The following is a 7,016-nucleotide window of genomic DNA, read 5'->3' on the forward strand; positions in this document are numbered from 1 at the left end:
TCCCTTCTTCATAGATGGTTCTTGTCCCAGCACTTCAGCTGTTCAGTGGGCTCATGTGACTCTCGTCGCTGTTTAGTGGGCTCATGTGACTGTTGTCACTGTTCACACCCTGTTCAGTACTCCAGAAGAAATGGAGTCCAAAGCAAACAAACTCTTTCCTCATGCCCTGTAGTCTTTGCCAACTAAAATTTAGGGATTGCATAGATGGCAGATAATGAAATATGTGTTGAAAATGCCTAGGTCTGAAACTACCTGTGAATACTTACAAATTCAGTGAAACAGTCACTGACTGCAGAACTCACATGGTGGAGAGACAGAAGACATATGAAAAGTGGCCAGAAGCAAAATGTAGGATCAGCCAATTCTCTTTAAAGGACTGAATGCTAGATGGAGATATTGTTATAGGCATGTATCAGTTTCATCTCCTTAAACGGGTACTGGCCATAGCATGCCTGAATTTGTTTTTATGACTAGCAGGTCTGTTGTTCTACTGGGATACTGCCTGCCTCTCAGATCTTTACATTTACCACAGCTTACAGGGTAGTGAATGTCATCTTTGCACCCAAGCACATTACATGTATGTTTCATGTTACAGTGCAAGACACATCCAAACTAGTTTGCGTAGCACCAGCTTATGATTGCCTGTCCACCTCCCCAGTTCTGTTTGGGATTTCCTTTCAGCTGTGGAAGCTTCTTACCAGGCCCTTAGATCTGATGGTTACTGCTTGCTTGCTCTGCATTCATATTCCTCTTTCTTTTGTGGAACATCCTCAATAGGCCTTGTAAAGTCATATATTGGAAGTAAAAGGAATCACTTCTCCTTTTATGCTTTCAGTGTAGTATGATATGCATTTATCCCTGTTTCCTTTTCAGAGATCTCTGTACCAAGTTCACCACTCCTGTGAATTCTGGGAAATGTCCAGCATAGGCCTTGTCTAGAGTGGTTAATGACTTTTCTGAAGTAGTCTGTTAGTTGATTTGTGCTTATAAGTATACTGTTAACAAAGTAGAGCACACCTGTGGGTTTTTTGGGGTTATTTTAACTACTGTTGTGCTTGTTCTCCTAGATAACCTTTGTATGTTTCAATATTCCCCCATTTAGCCTGGATCATAGAGGGAGAGGAACAGTGCATTTGCTGTGTGAGAAGTGCTGACAGGTTTTGGGTCTTGTTTTTCCTGAGGAATGGGATTTTTAGATACATCTCATTCACTACACATTTCTTAAACCACAATATGTTAGGTTTCTTTTACTGATGATGACCTTTTAGGGCCGTCTTCCACAAATAAATGAGATTTTCCTTTTCTTTATAGTTTCCCATATAAGAACAATTGGAACAATGCCACTCACTTATGAGTGATACACTGAATGTGAATTGTAATTTGAAGTGGCTATTGCAGCACTTGTGGCATAAATATTTGCTCCTTCCTACTTTTTTTTAATAATCAAACAAGTTTTAATAAACTATCAAAATTAAGTTGGTTTTGCACTTCTTTCAGGTGCTTGAAAGTACAATAAATTCTAATACAAGTTTGTAGGATCTGCCAGTTCTCTCCAGGTACAGTTAGAAGAGGGGAACAGTAAGGAAGGTGGTTTCATGACATTTAACAGTTACATCTTACAATGCCAGTGATTCTGTATTTTCATTAATCTTTATGTAGTGTGATTGGATGATTTTTCCTATTGCTTGTAGACAGCCAGCCACTTCATTCCTCATCAATTATTATGATGTAACATACAACTTGAGTGTTACAAGGTTTTGTGTTATTTCCAAGGGGCAGAGGAAGTTATCCTCACTTCAAATGCTTAAAAATTTTACTATATGATGATGCCTGTTAAAATCAGTAGGACTACCTGTGTGTAAAGCGTACTTCTTCACCTGGAGTGAACATGTCAAGAAGGGCTCCCAATGAAGATAAAAAAAAAAAAAAGGAACCATGTGGTTTCTGCTCTGAGGTGTCAAAGTTAATATTGTAAAGGTAAATAATCCACCCTACACCTGAACTTGAAGATACTTTCAGTAAAGAAGTCTAAATCCAATTGCATCCAGGATATCCTGTAATTTCTAGAAGCTGTCAGTATCTAGGAGGAGGAGTGTTGGTTCTTGCCTTTTCAATAAGAAACACAGTTTGGGGACAGGATGGATAGAGAACCCTCTTGTGAATTGCCTGGAAAAAAAACCTACTCGGCTTTGTCTGCAAGTTCTTCATTTCAACCTTTGTCACAAGTGAAAAGATACTCCCTTCTGCTAAATGAGATTCCTCCCCTATTTTTTTCAAGAGATGTTTGTATTTATATTCATTATCCAGTGATTTTTCTGATGGCTTATTTTTTCTGATGGCTTATTTTTTCTGATGGCTTATTTTTTCTGATTTGTGTTCTGCACACACACACATTTATCTTCAAACTTTCCTTTCCTCTCAGCAGAACTATATAATTAGTATTTTTCTTTTCCCTCCCACTTATTTACAAAGTTAGAGTTTTAATAGCAGTGAGCCTCATGCATACTGGTACCACATGTCATGTTGGGAAACACCATAAAATGGCTGCCTCTGCTTGGAAGGAGACATCCAAAAAAAGATTATACTTTCTCATGCAACTCATGCTATCTTTCTTATCTATAAACAGAAGTCCTACTGAGTGTGCTAGGCAGATACACATCAGTTTTTATCATGTGGACTTGACCATAGTATGTCCTCTACTATGTTTTTTTTTTTTCTCTTTAATACAAGCCAGTGAGTCTGATATCCATGAATGTTTGTGTAAAGTTTCATGCTGGCTGAATAAACACTAGGTTGGGAAACTGCAAATGTAGTTTCAGTATGTGTAACTTCAAAGGTAACATGCCAATCTCTTTTGCAATCATTGAGTAATTATGGGATTGAGTAATTTGAGGTGGGGATTGTGGTCACCAGATCTTCTCATATCTACGATGTTAGGCTTCGCCTCTCCTGCGAACTCTCTCAGGCAGTTGTAGCACTCATCACACCATTTTTTAGTCTTGAGCAACGCTCTTTGCTGTTCTGGATTGGTGTTGAGCATCGTCGTTTGCATTCTTGATGTCTCTTTTCTCCTGAATAAGACCAAAGTGACAAAGATTGTTCTGCTTGAATAGATTGACCCATCCATCTCCTTTTGCCTGCTTGTTCCTTTTTCACAGCTGTTAAAGAGCAGACGGAACATCCAAAAGGTCTAGAGGTTCTACTGTGAAAAACTTTGTCCACAGACTTCCACACTACTAAAACAGTGGCCTGAAGTATAGAGGACAGCCACTGCATTACTGTATGTCAGCCAGGGAGTTTTTGAGACCCCCTTGTTTAAGGTTGAGGTCAATTTTCCCAGCTCTTTTAAGACTTTATGAATAGGGCTGTCTTTTCTAAATATTGAGTCTTTAGGATTAAGTCTAATGCCTCCAAAGAAACATGTGACCTACTTTTTATAAAGGGATATTTATGCATGGTTCTGGGACATCTTTTAATGGGTATTTTTAAAATTCTTGTTCTGAATCTTTTCAGGTTTCTTTGTTTGGTTTGTTTTGTTTCATTGTGTTTTTGTTTTGTTTTGGTTTGGTTTTTTTGTTTGGTTGGTTTTTGTTTGTTTGTTTGTTTGTTTTGTTTGTTTTTCCCCTCCTGAAAAATGATGTCTTCAACCTTGGGAGCAAACTTTTCCATACCAGGCATACTAGAAGGAGAACTACCACTGCAGATGAACGTATCAGCAACATGCTAGAACTCAGAAGGCTGTACTAGACAAAAAGGAATCCATAAGGTGTATGGCCCCATTCCAAACTTCCATGAATTAACCTGTACATGTTGTAATGTTTACTGGAAGCAAGGTCCGATTAAGAAGAAAATTAAATAACAAATTTTGCTTGACAGCTGCAAAGGTTGTAAGACTTGAGGAATGTGGCTGTCAGAAGTGCTGAGGAACTGCCTCTGCCATCAGCTCCCTCTTGAAATTGTTGATGCTTAGCACCAGGAAAAACTGGAATCATAATACATTTTCTTGTGAAGCTGTGGCAGGTGGATGCCAGCAATATTTATGAAGAGATCGCTAGCCCTAAACTGTCAGACTGCAGAAGGATGAGTGTTAAATTCTAATCTCTGATTTACAAGTCTGGCAGCACTTCCTATTCACATGGTATGTGATTTGAATAATGATGTGTCTCCTCCTGATCTCATTAACCCTGATTTAATCCAGGATCTTAGTTCATTAATGCCTGCTAGCTTTCATACAATTTGTTACACAAAAAAGCAAAACTCTAAAAATCCTGTAAAACCGTAACCATCTTTCCAGGTAAATATTTTCATGAGCACTTTTTTGTTCCTGAAAAAGTATTAGCTTGTTTGGGAGGATTCTTTTAAAATACTGATGCATCCTCAGGAATCTCAATATTAATTTTACATGCAGTGAAATTACACAACACTTGCCCTGCCTGCAGTGGTTCAGTGGACTTCTCTGCATAACCTTTATAACTGTATGCTGCAGAGGATTGAGTAATTGGGTTGATACAATAGAGAGCATATATTTGAAGACAGGCCTATCGAAGAGCAACAGAAATTTCTGTCATTTGCCCAAACTTTTTTACAGCACAGTTCTTCATTCTGTAATGTAGAATTATGTGATTAAAGACTTCTATAGGAATTGTTATAATTTTCCCCGATTTGCTAATTGAGAAGAAAGATGTCTGTTGGGACAATCACCAGGGTTTTTGTAGATGTGTTTGAAATAAAATTTTGGAATTCTGTGCAGCTCTGTTTTCTGTAGTTTGTATGTTTTATGTAGCACAGTGACTTTCAGCTTTTTGTTTTGTTTCTTTTTCGCTATACAGCATATCATTTAGAGAAGATAAGTTGTTTAATAAATTCTTCCATATGATTTTAAACAGAGAATGAAAAGCACTGAATGGTTCAGTTAATGTTTTCATTAGAAAATCCTGCTGTTAAGGATCATCTGGTGTGTGATAGGATTTGTCTCTGTCTGAACCTGTGTCATAGAGATAGTTTGTCTTGTTATCTAGCACATTACAATTTGTGATAATGTCTCCCATTGCTTTTTTCCTAAGAATGTGTGTTTTCTCTTTCTGTATTGCTCATCTACTTCAAATTGTATTGTTGTGAGAAGATGCAAACCTGAAAATTCATGAATTCAAGTAGTTTCTTGTATATCTTATCTACTTTGCTTTACATAGTAATATGCACAAGGCTTTTTATATTGACAGCAGAAATATTTCTACTACATGAAATATCCATTTATCACCTAAAAAATTATCTCTGAAAATGTAGCCTGTTACATTGGGCTTTTTTAATATGGCCAGGTGCCTGTGGGGGAAAGCTCTGGCATATCCCACTCTCTGTTTAAAGAAATGAGGAATGATACTGCACTTTCAAGTAGAGCAATAATGCTTCTAATAGTTGGATGAAAATGGAGCCTTTGTGAGAAGAAACTTCGTTCTATTAAAAAATTAAATAGTTTAAATAGTTTCACTCTGCTGGATCTGGACTGAGGGGAAGCTGGCAAAGAAGCAGCTTTTGTGCCTCCCTGCAGCACCTTGCCACAGTACTTACAGATGCAGGGAGGAGCATGTATGTGTTTCTAAGCACCCACACAGATATGTACACATGTGTTGAGACTGTTGGGCAACTAAAACCTATGCGGATTGTACTGTACTGTTGTCAAGGACAGGTGAAAGGCAGGAGATCCAGCTGATGAAAGCCTGGGTGGCCATCCATTGTCATGAAGGTTATGGAGGTGAGAGAGGAGGAGGAGGACAGCAGTTAAAGATGCTAGTTGCCAGTCATCTTCCCCATGGCAATCCCTGCCTAATGCCCTGAACCCTGCTGTTTGCATACATTGCTAGATATGTAAAGCAGAACAGATTCTCAGCCCCAGATTAAAGCTAGAAAGGAGTGTGTGCTGCAGGGGTTTGCAGGCAGGTGATAGCAGACAATTTGATGACAGAATAGAATAAAGAGGTCACTTCCAGTTCACCTGCAGGTTACAAAATCTGCTGCAGCCATACAGTGTGATTCTCTGTAAGGTTTCAGAAATGCAGAGCCCATATCAGCACTGCAATTTGTACACTTCAGTTTCCAGAGTCTCTAGGTCATCATCTTGCAAGTGCTTTGTGCATGAAGGGGGTGAGGCTCTGTGTCACTGTTCTGGTGCCAAGGGGACAAATTCTATTTTTCTTACCTCTTGAATAAATTTATAGCATGCTTCTGTTTCTGTACTTCTCACCTACTTGGGAAAACTGCGCCTAAAGATCCACAAATTTACTTGCCATCTTTCAAAGGCTTCCTTAAAAGTGTCTTACAGCACTTACAAAATGCTGATAAGTGCTTATGTACCTGGCCCATGCTTATCACTTCTGCTTCTTCATGCTTCCTGACATCTGCTGTTTCTGTTAATCAGTTTTACTATTTTTTACACCTAGATTGTAACATCTCAGGGAGAGGTACTGTTACTTTTTTCTCTGCCACCATGGGGTGGGATCCGTATGTCGATGCTGTTAGAGTACTTGTTAGGTGATCAGGAACAGAGAGCGTCAGGCCTGGACTACAGTTCTCAGTGTGCCAATGTTGGGGTCAGTGTGAATAAGTGGTTGGGAATGGCATCTTGCACCCAGCCCGGCATCTTTTTCTTATTTGTCTTTTTTTATTGCTCTAATTATAATTTTCAGCTTTGGTCCATTAAGTGCATTAAGATGTAATGAGTTGCTTGTCCTGGTGGCAGCAAAGCTAATTGCTGCTGTAGCCAAGCACATCTCAAAACCACAATGAGCAGAGAGTGTATTCTTTTTTTCCTCCTGACTTTCTCTGAGACAATTGGTGTTATATATGTGGTACACCTTTTTTTAAATGTGCTTCCCATTTTTCTCACTGTTGTATTGCTTGCTGTTTCTCATAGTCTCTCTTTTTTCTTTACCCTTTCTTTTATTGCTTTATTTTTGGCAATTTTTAAAAAAATCCTAAATGGTGTAGTTAAATATGTCTCCTTTTGAACTGAAGAATGAAAT

Source organism: Psittacula echo (genome assembly GCF_963264785.1).
Source record: "Psittacula echo genome assembly, chromosome: 3".
NCBI lineage: Eukaryota > Metazoa > Chordata > Aves > Psittaciformes > Psittacidae > Psittacula > Psittacula echo.